The 24,503-nt window shown below is 41.5% G+C and overlaps 1 pseudogene; it reads right to left on the reverse strand.

Annotated features, from left to right (window-relative positions):
* Positions 1–13,808: 13,808 nt before the first annotated feature.
* Positions 13,809–15,514, reverse strand: LOC147441367 (2,3-bisphosphoglycerate-independent phosphoglycerate mutase-like; annotated as a pseudogene).
* Between the last annotated feature and the right edge of the window lie 8,989 nt (positions 15,515–24,503).

The raw sequence follows: 24,503 nt of genomic DNA on the forward strand, positions 1-24,503 counted from the left end.
TTTGTTTGTGTTTATCTAAAAAAACAGAGGGATTAGAGCACCCCCGCCCCCTCCCCCCCCCCCCCCCCCCCCCCCCATCGTGCACGTGTAGACAATTGGGGGGGCTCCATCGCCCCCTTTGTTTTTTCAATCAACATCTTGTATAATGCCAGAAGCCTATAGAAGCGCATATTAGGGAGTTCTTTAATGTCCAGAGCACTGATATCTATCTCATTGGCCCCAAAGATGAAATGTCTATTACATGCAAGTATATGCGAATGCATTTGAAGAGCTATCATCGCTTGGAAATAGCCTAGAGCTCTTAGCTTCGTCACGCCAATCTGGAAAAAAAGGGGGGTTGGAGCTCCCCCATCATCCACACATCATCCACACATGAGCAGATAATGGGGGGGGCTCTAGACCCCCTTTTTATTCAAATTGGCATCTTGCATAATCTGTAATGTCCAGAGCATTGCTAACTATCTCATTGGCCCCAAAGGTGAAATGCCTAAACGATGCAAGTGTGGGTAATTTCATTTGAGAGATGTCATCACTTGGATTTAGCTAGAGCTCTTAGCTTTGTTCGTGGAGATCTGAAAAAAAGGGGGGTTGGAGCCCCTCCATCGTTCACATGCACATGAATGATGAGGAGGCTTCAACCCCCTTTTCTTTTTCAAATTAGCATCTTGCATAATTCCACTAGCATATGGAAGACGAATCCACATATTAGGGAGGTGTTTAATGTGTAGAGCACTACTATATGTCTCATCAGCCCAAAAGGTGAAATGATAAAAGCTCTTTTCAATAGTTGAAAGCATCACCTTTGAAAAATTAGCCTCTTCTCAGCAATCAAAAGCATGGCCTTCTTTGTGCATCTGGAAAAAAGGGGGGGGGGGGGGGGGGGGGGGGGGGGGGGGGGGGGGGGGGACCCCCCGCACGCGAATGATGTGGGGGCTCCACACACACACCCCCCCCCCCCCCCAATTTTTTAGATATTCTTTTTTTTCATTCATCAGCACCACAAGTGAGCTCAGCAAGTCTCTCTACTCCCAAAGCACAAACCAAGAAGAAGAGGGGATGATGCACACATACAATCAACATTAACAACTATGACACCTCTCCGGAATCAAAGGACTGGAAATAAATTATGAGCCGTAGGTAGGTTAGTAATAGTGCATGCATAGAACACCTCAAGAAATGCACCCAATTGACTCAAATTCTGCAAGAAACATGAGGGAGACGATGGGTCTCTCTCTCTCTCTCTCTCTCTCTCTCTCTCTCTCTCTCTCTCTCTCTCTCTCTCTCTCTCTCTCTCTCTCTCTCTCTCTCTCTCTCTCTCTCTCTCTCTCTCTGTGCCTTTTCTTCTTCAATTTGTAGGTATTTAGTGATGCCACCAAATGATATGATAATTCCACTCCATACTGCACAAATTTTTTGTAATGCTACCCCATGCAAGTGGTGCTCTAGTGCATCCTACACGCAAGTGGTGCTCTAGTGCATCCTACTCTCAAGGTCAAGAAAAAGGCAACGTAGCCAATGAACCTATTGCAACCAATTCTGAGAATGATAGTGCAGTCATCACAGATGGAACTGCCACCTATGCAAACATTAATACTATTTCCCTTGATGCAACCCCTACGGGATGGTGCTACTGGTAGTGGAGTTGCAGCAGCAGCAGTTGAAAGATGCAATGGTAGTGGAGTGCACAGATGGCATTGGCAGACGAGGCATGTTGGCCAACACATATCACTATCTGTAAAACCATGTTTGGATAGCGGCGTTAAAGTTTGGAATTGTAAGAGTATATCCATTAATCAAGGTTCATTTCCATGTGCATGTGTAGAGACCTTAAGAGCAGGAAGCCAACATTGTTTGTTCTGACAAAGCGGCGATAGATTTCATCGCCCAAAAGAGTGAGGAGGAGGAAACGGTTGTTGAAGCTCTCAGAGAGATTAATGGTGTCGAGCTTCCTAATTACTTCATCAAAAGTTTATTTGTTGTCCTTCAAGCTAAGAGCAAGACTGTAGACAAAGAGAAACACGATCTTTTTGACCCTCATGAGAGAAGGAGAATCAAAAGTCTACAAATGGAATCTCACCACAAAAGTTGCAAAAGAGAAGATGATGGAGATTGCAATAGACATGATTGGCATGATGATGGAGAATATGGGGGTAGTGTTAGGAAATATGACGTAGCTAAATAGATATTTGAGTAGATTACTTAATGGAGAGAGATACATTTCACACACAAGAGATTATAGAGTAGAGAGAGAGAGAGAGAGAGAGATTACACACACGATATACGTGGTTCACCCAATGCGGGCTACATCCACGGGAAAGCAGCCACTCAATGGCTTTAGTACTTCAAAACAAGAAGTAGTTTACAAAGGGATTATACCCTTAATGGAGCTCCCGCCTTGATTCACTCTCACCACCTCACACCCACCTTGTTTCATCAACTTCACACTATGAAATGTGTGTAGAAATGGCCTCCTTTTATAGTCCAAAAGGGCTGCCCTCTCTCATAAGAGGCAGCCATGTGTAGCCGCCCTTGTGTAGATAAGTCCAAATCGGACCCTCCAATCCGCCCATGTGTGGCCGCCCTTGAGAAGACAAGTCCGCTTTTGAATTCGGCCACCGGCCATTGACTTTCGACCACCGACCACTGGCCATTGACTACCACCGACCGATCGTTTTCCGACCACTTTCCGGCCGCCGTCCGGCCATAACCTTCCGGTGAAAATTTTCCCTTGAATTTTGGCTGTGAAAATTTTGGTTTCTAGCGAGTGATTTTCCTTCATGCACGATGGCTTCTCCTCATAATGGGGGCCTTACAAATGTGCGTTTTTACCACAAACAATTACAAGGGGTAAATCATGCTCCATACTTAACAGGTAGACATAATCAAGGATGTAGTGATTGAAGATTCACAGAGAGTATGATAATCACATGGATAGATACAATGGTTATGGTGGTAATGACAAAAATGTTGAACGCAAATACATAAGTAGGAGGGAGATGCTAGAATCAACCTTAGGAACTCAATCTATTCAATGTTTACTGAGGTAAGGATTCACCTGTCATTGATCAAGCAGCCCATTAGTTCCCATATTTCTTGACTAGGATCGTAGATCCCTCTTGAAGGAGCTTGGCTTTGTAAAAGAGAATCAACCTTAGGAACTCAACCTATTCAATGTTTATTACTGAGGTAGGGATTCACATGTCATGGATCATATTGTAGCCCTTTAGTTCCCAAATATCGTGACTAGGGTTGTAGATCCCTCTTCAAGGAGCTTGTGTGAGATAGAGATGAGGATGGCCCACTAGTTCCCATATATCTTTTATATGGACTTATTGTTGATTTTATGCAATCCAAAAGGTCAAATCCCCACTTTATTTTGTGTGTGTGTGTGTGTGTGTGTGTGTGTGTGTGTGTGTGTGTGTGTGTGTGTGTGTGTGTGTGTGTGTGTGTGTGTGTGTGTGTGTGTGTGTGTGTGTGTGTGTGTGTGAGAGAGAGAGAGAGAGAGAGAGAGGCCATCACCAAATTCTATTGTTGCATATGTCATATCTCGCAAAGGGCTTTCTAGGGTGATCATCACAATGGAGGATGAAAATGGCTCTTCGAGGAAACTACTAAAGAGAATGAGTTCATTGACAAAATGGAAAGCTAAGCAACTAATAGTGGCACGGATTTTGAATGTGAGAAACGAGCAAATTATGATGTTGATAGATCTTGACTATTGTAACAAGGTGAGGGTGCCAAACAAGAGCTTCAAATTGAGCTCAATGATGAGGAGCTAGCCTTCTTAAGGGATAAAACAAGGTGATCCATTGATTTGTCCCATGCAAAAGTCATCAAAAAGTTGGAGGTTCATTGCAAAGCTTCATTGACACAATCTGAGAGGATACCCATCATCCCAAAAGAGGTGAATTATCCTTGGGAAGATCCCATGACACAAAAAAGAGACCAACATCTTGCTCATGGACATCATGGTCTAGGACTCACAGCATATGATACGCCGCCGTGGAAAAAGGATGTATTTGATAAGGCATCCACATTTGGCCAATGCTCAAGGTATTAGTAAAGGAACAAATACAAGTTTCTTAACGAGCTTTCTTTCTGGAATGAAGTTCTCAAAACATGTTGATTGTAGGATCTGTCCACTGTGATTGTGGCAAGGAGTAGAATGTGAAATTACAAGAGAGAAATTCACATGGTCGTGGCATGGACTCAAATACCAAATCTTCATAGAGAAATTTAGGTTTGTTATATATCTTGTTCTTGAATACCATGAATATGAAGTAGGAATTAGACTGTAGGGCTAGGTGTGAACTCCACATTTTTTCCCTTCAACCCTAGTTTATTCTTATTTCACTCAATGATTGGATGGTTTAAATCATTCCCACATCATTGCATATAACAAGAGCCATATTAAATCCCCACTTTTATTTTGTGTGTGTGTGTGTGTGTGTGTGTGAGAGAGAGAGAGAGAGAGGCCATTACGAAATGTTCTTGTTGCCTACATCCACCAGCTTGCTAGATTCGTCTTTGACTCACCTGCATTGTTGCCATTGCTACGTTGTTACCTACGCCCATCATCTCTTCAAGTTCCCACACTCAGCTTTAAATTATTGTGCCTGCTTCTATGCACTGCATCTTTGCAACCACATTTCCTTGGCTAGACTACAGAGAGCATGATAAGAGAGTGAGTAAAGCTATGAGAAGATGAGCTCAACTTTTACTGAATGTTAATGACAGAGGCACTACATTGCATTTCTTTACTCCAAAACAAAATTGCAAAATGCAAGTTCACTTCCATCCTAAATTTGACCATGGTTATAGCATCAAGCAATAAGGAATTTGTTTTATTATAACTAGTATTAGATAGATAGTAACCATGATCTTGTTGGTGCTCTCAACTGAAATGATTATTGGCTCAAGGCTTGCCTTCAGTTTTGACATGATTTTGTGGTCAGGATGGATTAAAACTTTGAGATTTATTGCAATGGGCTATGGCCCCTTGAATGGTAGTATGGATCTCATGTAGTGAAGAGAAATCGGGGGGACTTTTTGACAACATCAAGCACTGCATTGTGATGGGGGGAAGATCTCATGGAAGCCAAGCAGCTTACTGTGAAGCCAACATTGATTTACTTTAAAGAAGGGGCGCTTTAGAACACCAAAGTGCAACATTATCTTCCCTTCTTACTGTGGTAAGAGGGGTTGAGCTCAATCTTTTGCCTTTCATAGTGAAGCTAGCGTGTATCTCATGCATATGCATTATTTACTTGTGTGTGTTGGAGAGATTTTCAAAGAGGGGCTAAGACAAACCATTTGGATCCATTTCTCTAAGCCTCAAAAATGCTAGCTATCATGTAGAGGTGTAATAGGTCACAAAAATTTGGCATGATGTGTTGGGATAGGTGAGCATAGAGGATGGTTGCCTTTGGATGTGTATATAGACTAAAAATGTCCTCCATGTATAGTGTTTCTCCACCATTGCTTGTCAATAATTTCCATGCACATATGGCACATAGTTTAAGAGAATAGTGCCTGGACATTGAAGTTTGAATTCCTCTCTTGCTAGATGTATGCTTTGAGGTTCATACATTGCCAAATGTTGAAGCTTAAAGTTGAGACTTTATGAAACTAATGTATGTTTTTTGGGTGTCTATTGTATGTAGAATGTGTGCTTTTTGGTTTAGTATTATGTACCATTGAAAAAGTCTCTAGATTAAATTTTTTTGATTGCAAAAGCTTGAAATTAGAAGCTCACTAAAAAAACATGCTCCTTTGACATGCCCCTAAGAGCACACATAATCCTGCATTGCACTCCTCATAGCATCGATCGACTTTCATTACACCAGTGTCTATACATGGGTGCATCTACACATGGACGGCTACCTATCATGTGAGAGAGTAGCCCATAGAGGTTCCTTTGCATCTATAAAAGGAGGCATCTTCTACACATGAGAAGTAGAAGTAAGAAGAAGCAAGAAATGGAAAGTAGAGAGAGAATCTGGTAGGATGACCATTAAGGGTTTCTAAGCCCTTTATAAACTACTTCAATTTTTGAAGTGTACATCCATTGAGTGGCTGCTCTTCCATGGGTGTAGATCACACTTGGGTTCTCTCTCTCTCTCTCTCTCTCTCTCACAGCCGTTTTTTGACCTAGTAGGCAGCAGTTCACTCTTTTGACCATAACTTGCTCATCCGAACTCCGATTTAGGTGATCTATAGCCTCAATCGAAGAGCACGAAGCCCTCTACGCATTGATGTAAAGACAGAATTTTTCTGTGTAATGAAAGGCTTTGCTGTAACAGCATCTCAGAACTGAAAAAACTGTCAAAACTTTGCGTTTTTGTTGCCGACTTGAAGGCAATGTCAGACAAAACTCGCAAGGGTGGAAAAGCCACACTCGCCATGGAGAATGATGCAAAATCTCCAAAGAATTTGGATGCTAATCCAACCACATCGTCTACAACAACGGAAGCAATGATCATGGCTTACTTGATCTCGTTACAAGAAACCGTCAACAAGCAAGGTGAAGAGTTGCGCGCACTTGCAATGGAGAATGGTACTTTAAGAGTTCTCGTTGTGGAGAATGAGCACCTCAAGAAGGTTCTTGAAATGCAAACAACACGCTTGATGCATCTTGAGAATGAAGTTCAAGAATGTAAACGCTCTCTTGTGGACATGAATGTAGTGAAAGAGCGCTTGAGCAAAGTTGAGAGTGATCATGTATTGAAAGAGGAAACGATAGATACAATACGACATGATGTATGTGAGATGAGAAATGCATCCAAATCATGGGCTGATATATGTAAGGATAATGTGGTTTCTACATCTCCTATCACGCAAGCCGTTGTCCAAGCAAAGAATGTAGAGAATGTGGACACTCAAGAATTGCAAGAACGACAAAAACGCTCAAAGAACATCGTCATTCGTGGAATCAAGGAGGAAAGCATGGAAACACCCCAATCTCTTGCGGTTGCTATTGAAGAGTTTTTTGCTACACACTTTGGCATGTCAGGAATCATGGCTTATGGTGCACATCGAGTTGGAAAACAAGGAGTCCCTCGCTCGGGAGAAAGACCTATTGTATGTACCATGGCTGATGAGGTAAAGAGAAAGATCATCCTTGACAATGGTTGGATCTACCTCAAAGGAACGGGTTGTAATGTATATGAGGATCGCACTCTTATGCAACAAAATGTACGTCGCAAAGCATACGAGGAAAGAAGCAAGAAGGTTAAGGTATCATCTCAAGAAGAAAAGTCACTTGAGGAGGATGCAAGTCCACCCAACAAATAGGGACACATGATCTATGAGACCAACTCACGCTTGCGAATAAGCTTTTGGAATTGTAACGGGTATCCATGGAATGCGGGAATTGGCATTGATGAGCTTACCAATGACTCCGATGTGATACTTCTTGTCGAAACATGGGAGCATGATGCGCAACGAATTCTTGGATTTGACAAATACGATGTACATTCTTTGATGTGGGCCAAAAATGCAAAGCAACGAAGAGGCCAAGGAGGCGTAGCATGTATGACCAAAAAGGGTTTGAAAGATGTTTCCATTGTCAAAGAAGATAAGTATAAACGCTACTTATGGCTGAAAATCAGCCCACCAAATGGTCAAGTCATGTTTGTGGCCGGCTGCTACATTCCTCACTATGACTCCAACTTTTATGTTCGCTTGAATATGGATAGAGATCAGCCCTTTGTTGAACTAGAGGAAGACATTGCTCATTACAAGGATCAAGGTGAAGTCATTGTTTTTGGAGACATGAATGCTCGCACAAATATGTTACAACACGACACACAACAAGTCGACATGCCGCATGTATCAAGAAGAGTGGATGACTCATACATGTATAATCGAAGTTCTAATGATGCAAAAGAAGTGGATCACTATGGAAAGTCACTTCTACATATGTGCAATAGTACCGGAATGCTCATTGCAAATGGTGTATCTCTATGGCAAGGCACCAATGACTTTACATGTAGAAAGCACAATGGTGCTAGCGTGATTGACTATATGTTGTTCTCAGAAGCCACTCTAGAATGCATACAAAGCTTTACACTTGGTGAATGGAATCCGGAATCGGATCATAGGATGTTATGTATTGACCTCAAGTGTGGTAAACGGCCCGAGCATGTAGCCTCCAATCATGATGTGAATCATTTGTACCTATGTCTAGACTTCAAACGAGCACTTATATATGCTGATATGGTGGACCAAATGTTAAGCATGATAGAGCATCAAGGGAGCCCAACATTAGAATGCAAGTGGAAAGTTTTCAAAGAAGTAATTTTCTCTTGTGCGAAGGAATGCTTTTCGGTGAAACACATGTCTTGCAAAAGGTCTAAGAAGGGTAGCACCAAGAAGAAATGGTTTGACATGGAATGTAGTCAAGCCCGAAAACACTTGCTAAGATTGGACGCAATCAAAGACAAGGAAGTTTACTTGGAATGTTCACACACATACAAAGCACTTGTTCAAAAGAAGAGGAGAAGGTGGGAAGTCGAAAAACAACTTCTTTTAGCACAAGAGAAAGCACATGCATGTGGCAAGTTTTGGCAAAATCTAAAAGGCAAGCGCGTTGAGAGCTTTGGTGACTTGACTCTTGAGGATATGTATATGCATTGTAAGAACCTCTATGAGCAACCCAATGTTGATAAGATGGAGGGTTGTAGCTCCCTTCCATTTATGTCTCCCTTCTTTACCATTGAAGATGTATGCCGCGCGCTTGAGAAACTTGCTACTCGCAAGGCAGGTGACCTTCAAGGTGTCAAGGCTGAAATGATTAAATGGACAAGCAAGAAAACACGATATTGGATATGCGATATGTTTAACCTTGCACTTCAGTATGGCATGCCTCATGATTGGAGTGCAAATTGGATCAAACCTTTGCACAAAGGAGGAGATGTAAACAATGTGAACAACTATCGCACTATAATGGTTGGTTCATTGATGGCAAAGTTATTTGGATGTATCATGGAGATGAAGATAAGTGAATGGGCTGAAAAGAATGGCAAACGTGCGCTTGGCCAAGCAGGTTTTCGAAAGCATCATAGCACTATTGATCACCTTGTCACTCTTCGAGTTCTTATGGAAGCGTCTCGATTGAAAGGAAAAAAGTTGTATTGTTGCTTTGTGGATTTCAAGAAAGCTTTTGACATGGTACCGCGAGGAAATCTTTGGAGACGTATGCAAAGCCTTCAAGTGCCGAGAGAATTTATGCATGCAGTCTTTCGCATCTACCAAAAAGTGATATGTCGATTACGTATGGGAGATGGAATTTCAGAATTTTTTGCAAGCACTATTGGTGTCAAACAAGGATGCCCACTTTCCCCAACCCTCTTTGGGCTACTCATTGATGAATTGGAATACATGGTTCTTGATTTTATGCAGCAAGAAGGCATAGAAGAGGTTAAGATTGGAAATGCGGTGATCATGCTTTTGCTTTATGCCGATGATGTAGTGCTCTTGGCACATACCTTAGAAGATGCACAAAAGCTTATGAGTGTCTTGGAACGCTTTTGCCTACATAGCGGACTGATCGTGAATGGATCCAAAACCAAGGTTATGCTTGTAAAGACCCTCAATGACGAAAATCCATGCATTGTATACAACAATGAGAAACTTGAAGTGGTAGATCACTTCAAGTACCTTGGCCTTGAGGTTCCATCCAATCATAAATGGAAGGATTGTGCAATGCGTCGCTTGGAAGCCGGAAAGAGGGCTTATTTTGCATTTGAGAACATGTGCAATGCAGGAGAGATCAAGTGTTGGGCTCTCAAAAAGTACCTCTTTGACACATTGGTGACACCGGTGCTTCTTTATGGAGTGGAGGTGTGGGGTGGAAGCATCGGAAAGTCTACTTGGAAAGAGTTTGAGAATGTCCAAAAGCGTTTTCTCACCAACTTTCTCCAAGTCAAGACACAAACACCCTACATGCTCTTACTTCTTGAGTCCGGATCGCTTCCCATTGAGGTCTTGGGCATGGAAAGGGTTGTGGAGTACATGCGTAAGACACAACGTAGCCCTTTGCATCGACTTCCTAGAATCGCATATGAAGCAAGTCAAAAGGTTCAAAAGACATGCAAGAGCAAAATACTAAGTTCGGGGTGGATGCTTGATATCAAGAAATGGTTTGGAAGATGGGATGCATGTCACTTGGTCAAGGATGCGTCGATCGACTCCCAAGTTAATGAGGCCTTCTTACAACGCCAATGTATCATGGCTTGGGAGAAATCCGGAGGTTCTCGCTTCAGCCATTACACCACACACGTTGCCCCAAACTACAAATCTCTCTTCTTCTCGGAACGAGGTAACCGAACCCATTCCTACATCCTTGAGCCCATCCCGTTGAGTGCGATCCGCACCATTGCCTCCATTCGTCTTAGCTCCCATTCTCTACGCTGCGAGACAGGACGTTGGGGCACTGGCGAGGAGTGTCATCGACTTTGCACCTTATGCCCTCGTCAAGTGCGAGAGAGTGAGTACCACACACTACTTGAGTGCTCAGCTTTTGACCACATTAGGTCCTCTTTTCCCCATATATTCAGCCATGAGCTCTCCCTACATACCTTCCTCTCCCAACCACGATGTGGACTCTCTATTGCTACGCTCATTTCAGCCATTTTTGAGCATCGAGAGTCACTTATGAACTCCACTCACACCACGTGACATGTTCATTTGGTCCCATAGGTCATATTTGACCTCCCAGGACGATAATAGAACTATCTATCTATCTATCTATCTCTCTCTCTCTCCCCCCCCCCCCCCCCCCCCAAGTCCTACCCTATTCCTAGGGTCTGTGTACATCCTGTCCCCCCTCTGGGTGAGGGAAGCCCTATGGGGGGGGGCGTTAACATACATCCCCACCCCTCTGCTCAAGTTGAAAACCATCCCCTATGCTCACGCTTCTACCCCAACTGTGGATGCACTTGCAGCCAACTTTGCCCCTTCTTGCTCTGTGGGGATGTATGTTAAGCCCTATGGGGGGCGTTAACATACATCCCCACCCCTCTGCTCAAGTTGAAAACCATCCCCTATGCTCACGCTTCTACCCCAACTGTGGATGCACTTGCAGCCAACTTTGCCCCTTCTTGCTCACGCTTTTGCTCTTGTTCAATTCCTCATATTCATGCCAGCCAACTCTGCCCCTACACACTCTTGCCTGACCGCCTCTAGCTTCAGCCTATTTTTATGCCTCTTGTGTTGCTCGAGTTTTGAGGAATCAACAACAAGCCCATTCACACTCTGTCCAACTTCGAAAGGTAACAAAGGAAGCTATAGAATGTCTTTCTTTGGCACCCCTATCCCACACAAGAGCTTCCTCGTAGTGGCTGCTGCACCTAGAAAGGATCTTGCAGGTCGCCAAGAAGCAAGTATTACTGCTTTTGAACCTCAGATTCAGGAACTTATTGGAGATAATGATTAGATCAAGCAACACTTGCATTAGAGGAGACAAAGATAGAGAGCCAAGCCCCACTTTCAAAAGCCCAAGGTGTTGAATCCTCCCTTACCAATACCATCAAAGCAGTGAAGGAAGCACATGAAGCAACACACGAGAAGATGGACACCAAGATACAATCAGTTTTACAAGAATGCAAACTACAAGAATCCCTTGGCCTTAAGGTTAAGATTGGAGGACTTCACTCACCATGGTGCACGAGCAAGGACACTCTTGAAGATGCAATCACCAAACCCAATGACATTCTTCAACCTGTCAACATCGACCTGAAACCGTTTCTTGGATCAATGACACACACAAGCATGTGCCACCTGAGCATTGTCTTCTCACCTTCAAGGACAAAGAAGAACAAAAGAAGCTACTATGCAAATGCTATCTCCTCAAGGGAGCAACATTTTGGATTGCCAAAGAATTGACGGCAAACCAACTCAAAGCCAAAGCAAGTGAGCTCAAGAAGGTACATGAAGCCCACAAACAAGGTAAATGACAATCTACTGAGGTGTTAAATCCATCATCCAAGAGTTTTGAAATCCCAAATCATCTCTCTCCGCAACTGATGCCCCCTAGGTTTTTTTTTCCCCTTTCCCTTTCCCTTTCTTTTTACCCTCCCAATGGACCATCATTCTTTAACTAATATGTATCGTCATTCTGCTTAGATGTTTTTTTTGGTCCCATAGGTCATATCTGACCTCCGTGGACGATAGTTCAATCTCTCTCTTTCTCTCTCTCTCTCTCTCTCTCTCTCTCTCTCTCTCTCTCTCTCTCTCATGTGAATGCAGTCTCACATGCTCAAAATAGAAATGGGCAGCTGGCTGAAAATGGACAGAAACCAAAGAAAATGCACTACATGTTCTATGCAGGCCATTGAGGACGAAGCACATGTGACACTAGAATGCCCCGCGTACGCACATATCCGGGCTGATTTTCAGCAAGTACTCCAAAACTGCCACACTTTCGAGGAATTGCTTATAAAGGTCACTTCCACAGCTACGGCTTTAGGCTTTTTCTTCCACCGGATTTTAGAGCACCATACTCTACTTCGGGAGAAAGAAAAAGAGGACACCAAACAACTCCAACACACACCCTCGACTTGAAGGAACCCCGATGACGAAATGTATTCAAGGTTTTTTTGGTCCCATGGGTCATTTTGACTCCCCGTGGACGTTAATATTCAATCAAATCAAATCAAATCTCTCTCTCTCTCTCTCTCTCTCTCTCTCTCTTTCGTATGTGTTATCTCTCTCCAATAAGTACACCACTCTTATTGCTACATAGTAACTCATTAATCCTAACACATATATAGCACATTTTTTAGTTGAGTCAAAGACCTTAATGGTGAATGACTTGGCATGGTTGAGTCTCAATACTTTCAAAATAGTCCTTTACTAGATCTCCTTTGGCCTAGTGAAAATGCTCCCTTTTTGCCCCTTATCAAGTCTCTGGATAGTAAGGTCTTGGTGGCCCTTAGATCTTGGGATACCTATTCTAGAAAACCTAAAAGTTTGGAATTGGGACTAAAAGCTTTTTTTTTCCTAGACTCAATTTGGAATTGTGTATCAAAAGTTAAACTAGAGTGCTTCGTTAGCCGCAGAGTCTGAGGGTAAGAGAAAACAAGAACCTGTAAAAGACAAAAACTTGGGGGGCGGGGGGGGGGTGTGGGTGTGGGTGGGTGGGTGGGTGGGTGGGGGAGAGAGAGAGAGAGAGAGAGAGAGAGAGAGAGAGAGATCCATAACTTTTAATTATCGTCAAATATGACCTGTAGGACCCCAAAGGTACATGTGATTTTTTATTATCATTTTGGGTGGTCAAATATGATTTATGGGACCAAAAGATACATGTGATGAACTATATGGATAAGTGACTCTCAATGCTCAAGAATTATGTGACGAGACACAGTGGAGAGCCCACGCTATGGCTGGAGCGGAATGTATGTAGGTATAGTTCATCACTAAAATGTGAGAAGAAGTTTCAAAATTTGAAGGTGAATTCTTTCCTATCTAATTCATCACAAATATGAATGTGTTCATGATGCTCAATAAAAAGTCTACCAAGTAATACAAATCATCAAGTTTGCAATTCTTGAAGTTTAGTATGAACTATGCACGTTTCTTTTTCCAGTAAAAGCATCAGAATTTGTATTAAGAGAGAGAGAGAGAGAGAGATCAAAAGCCATTTCAGCAGGTCAAAAAGCTAAGAGTATCAGTGTCTCAAATGGCAAATTCCGTAGGTGTCAATGGCAGGAAGATGACATTCCTCATCTGTTCAAAGGTTTGGGCTTTATTCCCTCTTTGGGCTTTGTTCCCTCTTGGAGTCGGTTAGTCTTAGGGAATTCCATAAATCAGCTTTTGGAGGGAGAGATGCAACAGATTGTTTGATCAAGCTTACCAAAGTCCATGTATGAGAGTTCTTTTTTCTGATTTGAACTTGCAGACAAGTTGAACCTCAAGAAATGTCAACTCTACAATATCAACAATCAGCACGACAGAGTCAAACGAATGATAATCGACAGTATAGTTGTAGATGCCAAGATGGTCAGACAAATTGCCAATGCTGAGAGACTTATTTCTCAAATTGACGATGTTATTCAAGCCTTGCCTTGAGGTGTTTCTGATCCAATTTGAGAACATCTATTTTTGTATCCCTCTCTTAGGACATCAACTATGTTTGGGAGTGTACCATCCTTTTGGATATTGTAATATTTTGAACTATGCTCTTGAACATGTAGTTTTGTGTGCCAAAGAACTCTATGACAAGCCTAGGACTTGAGACATGTTACAAAGAGGAAACCAAGATACCAAGCTACCACTTGGGTGATAAAGAAAGAGAGAGACCATAATAGCTGCTTAACTCACCTTAACAGCCTTATCAACAACTCCACACTCCACAACTGTGGCCTTCATGTCACCTGTATGACCCACCATGTCCCCATTTGGAAGATTCACCCGCACCTACAAGCACAAATAGCCTGATGCCACATCAATCAAGAAGAAAATTCTTGACCATGAACTTGTAAATGTTATTGAAGTCTACTTGATCATACTTTCCACTTAAAATTGCGTCCCTGGCTCTTTCACCAATTTGGAGGGCTTTCATGCCAGTATTTTCATTAAAAGTGATACCTTGGTCACTCTGTATCTCCACATAGGTCTCCACCTTGCTATCAAATAAGCTTGACAGATTCCCATTCCAGAAGAATGTAACATGTCCAAACTTCATTGTCTCGCTGTCTCAAGCACCTAGAACGATTAATTTCTAAATTTACTACACAGCCCTCCTTGGCATGAGGATTAACAACAGAAACCTACTCGCCGGGCCTCTTCCAACTGTACCTGCATGCAAAGGTTCGGAGTCATTTCTTTGCTAAGTATTCACGTGATGTCCGGTCAATTTCGGGAGGGCTCACCAAGTACTTGCTAGGGAGCTTCAACTCACCATCATATTGAAGCATACCCGCATAGTGAATTTTGGGCACACGCACCCTATCAAAGTTTTCATACTCAAGAGCTTTTGCCAACATGATCATTCTGTCTACTCTAAAGTTGAAGGTTACAACTGCATCACCATCAACAATTGGACCAACAAATTTTTCATTTTTGTCCACAATCACAAATGGAGGACAGTATTGGTCATTGAATTTTGGATTACCTACCTTCAATTGCATAAGAGCTTCTATACCACTCTTGAACTTGTGAGGAGCTTCTCCCAGAACTTGTGCATCCTAGCCTCTTTTTACCACATTCCAGTCATTCTATTTCACAATGTCCCAACAAAACTAACTCTTCAAGACTGCATTGCAGACCAAAATCAAAGTGAAACAATCAACAAAGACAATTCCTCTTGATCCTGTCTTGGCTATGAAGGTGTTTTCATGGATGCATTAAGACCCATATTGAAATCTTAGCAAGCTCTTTCAAACCAAAAGGCAACTGTCAGTATTTGGTAATCACAAGGTACCTCATAGCAATCCATAGTTACATGCATACACCCCCCTCCAGATGCCAGTGAGGCATCCACTCCTTATTGCCGTAACTCTTCTAAATCTTTCTCGAGCAAAATATTGGAAACTATATATGCCATTTCAATACTTCTCAAGTGAAAAGAGAGAGAGAGAGAGAGAGAGAGAGAGAGAGAGAGAGAGAGAGAGAGAGAGAGAGAGAGAGAGAGGGGCCACCGATTGCCGTGGTTCAGAGGTGTACCTCGAAAGAATGAGATACCGATCGTAGTACTTCAGAGGGTACCTTGCAAAAAACCACGAGAAGGGTTAGAGGTTTGTCAAGCTCAATGTTCGTAATCATACAAGATGTCAATGTTATTAATTGTTTGTTGTTCCATTTTTATGTTTAAAAAAAAAACAAAACATGCAAGTTTCCTTGCACGGAGGAGTTTGCACAATCCTCCCCAATTTTCATAGTACGAGGGAACGTGCCATTCCCATGGCAGCGTGCAATTCTCAGTGTGTTCATTAACTGCGTTCGCAGTGTCAAAAATGTCAAAAATCACAGAATGATAATGCTTACTCACGGCGCGATTGAATGTCTGTCATCGATGCACCTTGCATCAACGATGCTGGGCATCTCTTGCTCTTAACCCGCTGCAAGAGAAGACAATGGAGAATGAAGGAGATAGGCTTGTGACTATTTGGGTTGAGGAACTTTAGGAAGAAGCGGAATTTTTATATTTCATCTTGTGTCAATTCAGAGCCTATCAAAAATTCACTCTTCACTTCATACGTCCAAATCTACTGGAAGCAAGAAGGATGGTGCTCAACTGTGGATGGCACTTTGCATCCGATGAAAACAGCCAAGCACTTTCGGGCCCTGATCTTGCTGGGCATATCCTGCAATCAATGCATTCCAAGAGACTACATCCCGGACATAAAGCTCGTCAAGAACTTGTTGTGCTTTGGAAAGTGCAAGTACACTACACTTGGCATACATGTCAACCAAAGCATTACCAAGCACGATAGTTTTTTGCAACAGCCCCCGACTAACAAGCTCATCATGAATTTGTTTTCCTGTGTCAATGTCTTTCAAAGTGCCACATGCCTTCAAAATGCAAGCATAGGTGACTGCATTTGGAGAGAAGCCCTGGCTTCGCAACCACTGCAAACATCCCAATGCTTCTTGGCCCTGTCCGTGTTGGGCATAACCTGCAATCAATGCATTCCAAGAGACCGCATCTCGATCAGGGAGCTCGTCAAGAACTTGTTGAGATTTCAAAAGTACACCACACTCGGCATACATGTCAACCAAAGCATTGCCAAGCATGACAGTTCTTTTCAACAGCCCCTGATTGACAATCTCATCGTGAATTTGTTTGCCCATGTCAATGTCTCGCATAATGCCACATGCCTTCAAAATGCAAGCATAGGTGACTGCATCTGGAGAGAAACCCTCACTTTGCATACAATGGAAACAATTCAAAGTTTCTTGGCCCTGGCCTTGTTGGGCATATCCTGCAATTAAATGCAGTCCAAGAGATGACATCTCCTGAGATGCACAGGGAAACGCGATGTAGCAGGGGCCGAGGGCCATGAGCAGGTCGGGATTAAGTCTTTTCCGCGCAGTTTGCCCTTGCAGGAGCAAGCCGGGCAGAACCACAAAGGAGTACTAGAGACCTTTCAAACCCTGATTATATTCTGCAGATCATCAAGCTGGAGGGTACTTCGGATGCTTGCCGACGTGATGAGCACGGATCGTTCAACACATTTTTTAGCATACATGTATACCAATGCATTGCCAAGCACGACATTCTTCTCCAACAACCTCTGACTAACAATGTTTGTAACCTACGAACAATCTCTGTAACATATTGGCCAACAAGCTCTGTAACCTGCGAACTGCTTGTGGAGAAGATCGAATTGCTCCTGAGAGCAACGCTGAATGCTTTTTTTTCACTTCGTTCACTTGGTAGCTTTTGATGGTGTAGTTTTTTGTAGAGCTCTTCAACGTTGGGTTTTTGTCAAAAGAGGAGCCATGTGGGCTAACAACAGGCCTGGGATTTGGAATTGCCCACTATGCTAACGAAGTAATAAATTTTGGTGAATTCCACTTGAACCGATACTTTATATATAGTTTGAGGGCCAAGAAATAGGAGCTTATTTTACTTGAAAATTAATCTCTAGTTGGTATTTTGTCCCAAACTTGAGCTATGCCTAAAAGTTTGTTCAATTAGAAGTATGCACTATGATGCAATGTAAAATATTACATTTTTTTGCTTTCTCACGTACGAAGGATGTGACTACACATATACAATAATGAGTTATGGTGTTTGGCAAGTCTAAAGCTAAAGTTGCATCACTTCGGTTGGTCAAATGGAAATTTTATTCTACTTCAAGCAATTGCGTTCTAGTTTTTGAGTTTAATCCTATTTTGGTGATCCAAATTTTATGAAATTTGGTAGGCACACTCTCTAAGTCTATATGTACATAAAATGTCAACTTTGCTGGAAAAAACCCAAATTAGGTTAAAAGTTAAGATTTGTGATTTTCTACTTTCTACCAATTTGGCAAGTTTTGATGAGAGTCTCATAGGAGTTTGATCTCCATCTCATAGTTTAGAGATCATGGGTGTCACGTTTAGTTGATTGATGAATCTTACTTGATGAGGAGAGGTTGAATTATGATAGCTGAGGCCATCATGATGCTCGTTCAACTCTTCTCTACGTTCTTGGTGTCAGAGACGCCATAGTCTCTGTGAGTCCATTTCCATGCAGACATTCACAGTCTAGGTGAGTACACTTTGTTGATGAGCCGTGTGACACTTTTCTTGTTATGCACTCAGGGTCTGAGCACAGACATGTAGAGCAGGAGATCTCTTTGAGTGCAGGACTAGAGTAGTCACCGATGGTGGTGACAGATTTTGAGGCTTTTCCAATTAGTGAGATGTACCCATCTACTACTTGTAATTTCATTCTCGCCTACCTAATTGTAGGACTTTCCTAAGCTTCCCAAATTGCCGTTGTTGCTATGGCAAGGGCTGCTTAGTACCGCCACGGTGGTTACATCATTATATTGCATAGGAAGAGTCAAGCGTGTTTTCCTCATTTCCTTTGCAATAATCTCCCACTTTGTGGAGGGTGTGAGTCACATGTACGAAATGGTGCAGTCTCAGTGACTTTGCAGACATGTACTTTTGCGGATGAGCTCCAGAGTGCTATGCATAATATGTCTCTAGATGTAGAGTTAGAGCAGCCATGCTCTAGCGAGGCAGACTGAATTGATCCTCTTAGGACACAAATGCCTCCTACCACAGAGATAAGCAATATGAAGTTCTTTGATATGCTCATTCTAGAGGCTGATATGGTGATACAAGGACTTATAGATATAGTCCATATGGATGATGAGGGAGTGATGACTATCATGGAGTCAGGATTGATGAATCCATATATGCGACTAGTTTTGGTTGTGATACAATGAGTGTTGAGATACTTACTATGGATAGATTGGCAGCTAGAGTTCATTGCACATGGCATTGATGCGATTGGCATGGATATGCTAGTAGAGATTACGCATTTGTTATGAGCCTTTGGGACTCTCATGTACGGCCTCTTAGTGTCGAGACCTGATATAGCAGCTATAGTGGGAGAATTTGTAGTTGGGGTTGTTAGTCATGTGATGATTGACACTAGGATGATGCATCATGGAGCCGTGCAGGTCATTACAGGATACATGCAGGGTATGCATGTTGATTTTGGCAGGGATATACGCTTTTGCACACAGCTGGAGCCTACATGGCATCATGCATTGGCTTCAAGAAAGCCAGTGGGCATATGTTGAGACGAGTTTCCTCCCTTAGCTATTGTACATACTACTAGGTTATATAGTAGTACGATTTATCAACACATTTTCCTTTAAGTGGGAGATTATTAGGGTAAAGGCGGTGTGCCTCTTACCCTGGTCGGACACGCTAGAGACTTTCAACCACCCATTACTTGTACACACCATATTCTTTACTAGATAGAAGAATAAGGGGGCTCTCTCACACAAATAATGTTAAGTTTCTCCACCCACATCATGTGTTCTCCCTCTCTCTCGCCTTCTCACTCTTCACACACCCACCACGTTTGTGCACTCACACTTTGGTCTTCATTGCTTGGAAATTTCTTTCTCCAAGGATCAAAGAGAGGAGATGGTGATTTTAGGATTGTGGTTACACAATTGATTGAATGTTTTGAGTAATGTGTGCCTCTAACAATCTTTGAGCAAGAATTGAATTGCTTACATTCCCTACATAGAAACTTCATCATACACAACGTCAAGTTGTTGCAAAATTTAAATGTTTGTGTGACTCCTTTATACACATGATTACTTAAGGTCACTTATGCCTTATTAGTGGAAAAAGAAAACTGGCATAGGATTTCCACTATCCCTTAACCTTTATTAATTAGCATGCTTAATCTTTCACATTTTCCTAGGACTGATCTCTACTTGGGAAAGAAGAGAAGGCCAGATTATGCACTAAGACCAATCTTATTAAATTAGCCATTTTCATCACACTTACTATAAAAATAGATTAATGATTGAGTAGCATGTAATAAAAACACTAGGAAGACAAATCTCTTAAGGACTCAACACCAACAAAGACAATTAGAGACAAAAGGAGACTTGATGAGGCTTAGATTTACAGAGGCTGGCCCCCTTTGGAAAGGATTGTTCACTAAGGAGAGTGAAAATCTATATACAATTTTATTTGAGCTCTTGTAAGATATGGATTGTAAAGTCTAAGATCTTCACATATGAGCTCCTTAAGCATGCAAGTTATTATAAACAAAACAATCCTAACCCCTTCTCTCAAGGCCTATCAACTACACAAGCAAGGAAAATAGCAGAGAGTCATAATTAAATATATACAATTTTACTAATTGTTGTAAGAAAGAGATTTTGTGGAAGAGCTTCTATAAGAGTGTCATTGTGCTCCAATAGCCTTGGTGAGGCTCCCTTACCTCCACACATTCTTGAAGAGTAAGAGGATGGCCTCATCTAGGCAAGGAGGGTCAGTGGCGTGGCAAGAAAGAAGGAAAGTGGATCCATATCCCATTTTTTCTCTTTTAACTAAACTTTCTCTCTTATACTTACTAATGGGATTGACCAGCATTATGCATGGCACATGGCCATCAAATGATCACCCATGACGATTCCCACATTTATCCATTCATTGGTCCTTGCTCCCCTACTTTTCAGTACTACTAGAGAGAGATGACCTTTTCTGGTCATTTTCAGCCCCTTTGTTCCCAAGAAAACCTATAGGAATGCAATTGCGGATTTATTTTTAATCCATTTTTATTCACTCTAACGTCATTATTACCACTTGAGCCCATCAATTACCACTTCCAAGGAGAGAAAGTTGCATTCAGAGGCTCTTTTTTTGTCGTTCTAGTCTCATAATAGCTTGTTGCGACTCCCAAAAGTTTTTATAAGTTTTGAATGTTTCAAGATCTATGTATATTTACTAAATTGCGGTTTTGACATTCCTAATATATCTACCTCATTGATATAGAACTCATTGGTTTAGATGAATTCTTATATTTTTACCTCATAGATGACACATAATTATTTCAAACAATTATTTAAAGCTTTTGGGACTTTTTTCTTTTCATTAGATAACCCATTTGATGACATAGATCAGCTAGTTTGTATTGTGCAAGCACATAAGCCAAGCTGACCTCTCTTGTAGAGAGTCTCTCCTTCCCTGACATAAGCATCTTAATGTGCTTTGTGTGGTGAGCATGGAATAATGGGTTCCTTGCAACTTCCAAGCACATTGCTTGTTAGTGTAAATTTTGTTGGATAGGTTGTTGCTTGCTCATCCAAGATATGCATGAGTTATTGAACTTGAAACAAAAACCACTAGTGAACACTCGTGTGTCATAGAACCCAACCCAATCTTGGTTTTAAAAATCATGTAGAAATTGTGGCAATGATCTCCCCTTGAGATAAAACAACCTAAGATGTATAGTTCCACTCAAATAGAAAAAGATCCAATCAACTTCTTTCCAATGCATAGAACTTGGGCTTTGCATAATTTTTCTCACCTGTGAGCCTGGGCCCACATACTAAACATGTTGCATGGTAATGCATATATAGATCAAGCTGTTAGAGGCTGCTAATAGAGAGTGATATCAAACTAGTCTCGAACATCATGAAGATTAAGCTTCAAACATGTCTCCATAGGGGGAGCAATCGGCTTGCAATCCTCAAGGAACAATATAAGAAATAGGGCCTTAATAATGTTTTTGACATAAATACCTTCATCAATCTGCTTATATTGTATGCCCAAATGATGATGTAAAATCCCCAAAAATTGACATTTCAAAAAAACATTCAAAAATCAATCTTCAAACAAGAAATATGTACCGCGTTTGGACCAGTGAGTAACATGTCATCAATATAGAGCACAATGATTAGAAGTACATCATCCACATGCTTGATAAAAAAAGTGTTCTTAGTTGGACTATTTTGAAACCATCTGCATGCAAGTAAGCATAAATCTATTTATAATAAGCATTAAAAGTGATAACAATGGCATTTTGGTAACTACGACATTCATCTTTGTTATGCAAACACAAATGCATATTCAACAACACACTAATTAGCCCTTTTTTTTTGGATTGGCCTTTTGTAGCAATACAGAGACAAGAACATCAAACTTCACATCACTAGCTTTACTCTCTATCACAAGCCTAAAGTTGGAAGCAAAAATCTGACAAGAATCTTGCAAAGTATCAAGATTTTTTGCACTAGAGTGTCGTCACGAATCATCTCACCAATCATAATTAATTGCTTAATGAGACCTTTAATCTATGGAAGAGATACATCCATGTATGATCTTCCTTGTGCATGACCTTGGACTCTAGCTCCTTACGTAGGTTAGCAGCTTTTGCCAAAAAAATCCTCGCATAAAAAGAAGCTAGCATATCCCCTATCTGTTTTATTGTTTGTGTTGAGAAAATGTGTGAAGAAATGGAATGATTATTGGAAAGCGCAATCAATGCATGAGCCTGCACATCCCTACTATCCCGACATGCTTGCTTAGCAAGAGGCAAAACAACTCTAGTTGTGCAGATATGTTAGATTCTGCACCATTATTAACCGAACTTGTATCCACAAAAATTCATAACCTTGCATAAGGCTCCAAACACCCTTTGCAACAAGGACATGTTGCATTAGGTATGCCCAAAGTGGATAGTTGTCCTCGTCCACCTTGTCCTCAATAGACAGTATGCAAAAAAAAATACCGTTGTCAGTAATGGCCGATGATTGTGCCTGATCCAAGAATTGCCTATATTTAGAAGAAAAACCTACACAAAACCAACATGTGCTATAGAGCACAACCCTACAAAGTGCATGTTTTGCAAAAATCTACATTGTCATGAAACCTACACAAAAGGGTGCAAGTGCATGCACAACACTTTCATGTGAGCTCGTTGGGTGCCAAGCCTCTCTATCTTATTGTAGAGACAGCGAGAACCATGTACATAAATGTCATACCGTGGGACAGACTCAACTCAAACTAGTGCATGGAGGCTACAAGAGGCTGTCAGGCTCTTAGAAAACACACTCAATCCCTATGTCAACTACATGTCAACAAGCAGCAAATGCTGAGTACAACGTTTGCAAGCAAATCTCGTCGATTCACCAAGCAAACAAAGTCCAAATGCAACCAAACTTGTAGGAAGACTAGACAATGGATAAATACATCTACCAATGGCCTCCAATCCCCCTTTTGACCATTTATCAAAATCGTGACTATTATCTACTATTTCAGCCCCTATTGCACCCTAGTGCTTAATTAGCAATGATGCCCCAATGCCCTACCTATGCATATAATGTAGTTTGGATATGTAAACCTTGATTTATGAGCAATTTAGAAGGAGTTTAGTTGCAACAAAAACATAGTCTTACCATGATAAAGTTACAATGTCGCAAAAAGCTTTCACTTGTCAACACGATGAAGTAGACGACACTTCAAATGGACAGTTCATGAGGGAGTTTTATCTTGAGAAAGAAGAAGGAGAGTACACAATGCTTTGCAAAAATTTCCTACGCTTTTTTATCCAAAAAACTTAAACTTAGGTTTTACAAAAATTGGCTTTTATACCTAGCCAAATATTTTTAGGTTAAAAATGGGTAATCTTCTGACTCTTTTACAGCCTAGAGATCCATTGATACAATCTGGAAGCATTTAGCTCCACTATATATGGCTCATAATCACATCATCTTTTATATTTTTAGTCCAAGAATCAAAAATTTACAATGGCTTTTGGCTAGAGACATCCAAATTGCTCAAAAAATGGAAAATTTCAAAATAGGTTGCTACATAGGCTCAGATATTAGCAATGCAACTAACATTTTCGGCCCTCCTAGCCTGGGTCGTCCGTGGCATAGCTAGTTGATTGATAAGTAGTGCTCCGGCCTTCATGATTAGTACTCTCTAGAGCATTGTGGTATTTCATTCAAAACTCTTTTTTTGCAGTGGTGACAAACTCCATGGTTATCTTGTTCTTTTCTTCAATTGATGAATAAGCCACAAATTTATCTCTGAGGTTCTATACCATCATGCCAAATATTTGGGATCTGAAAGTGAAGAACCCTATGTAGAAAGCTTTCTCAAATGTCTGCATGTAATATGAAGAAACATGAGTTGAGTGTAAAATCCATAAAGTACTTCATTAGAGGGTTAGCTAGATAGATCACAGCACAAGCCTCTATTTCCCTCGAGGAAGGACAACCATGCACAAGCCTCTATTTCCCTCGAGGAAGGACAACCATGCAGTGTCACTCTGCTCTGCTTCTTGGAAGGTCTCCAAGCATGTCAGCAACATTATGGCTATCTTGATGAGCATGATGCATGCCACGTCTAGAATTCTTTCAAACACCTACATTGCCTCTGTGAGGGTCCGGACCATGTAAGCTTCAATGGGCTTCGTATCTTTTGGTGTACCAACCTTGGGTAATTCAACCATGTTGGATGTTCTTCAGGATGACCTTATGGTTTTCTTCTAGTGTTAGCCTTGGGTACTTCAACCAAGCTAG

The sequence above is a fragment of the Adiantum capillus-veneris genome, chromosome 15, assembly GCF_014529385.1.
Source record: "Adiantum capillus-veneris isolate H3 chromosome 15, ASM1452938v2, whole genome shotgun sequence".
Classification (NCBI taxonomy): Eukaryota; Viridiplantae; Streptophyta; class Polypodiopsida; order Polypodiales; family Pteridaceae; genus Adiantum; species Adiantum capillus-veneris.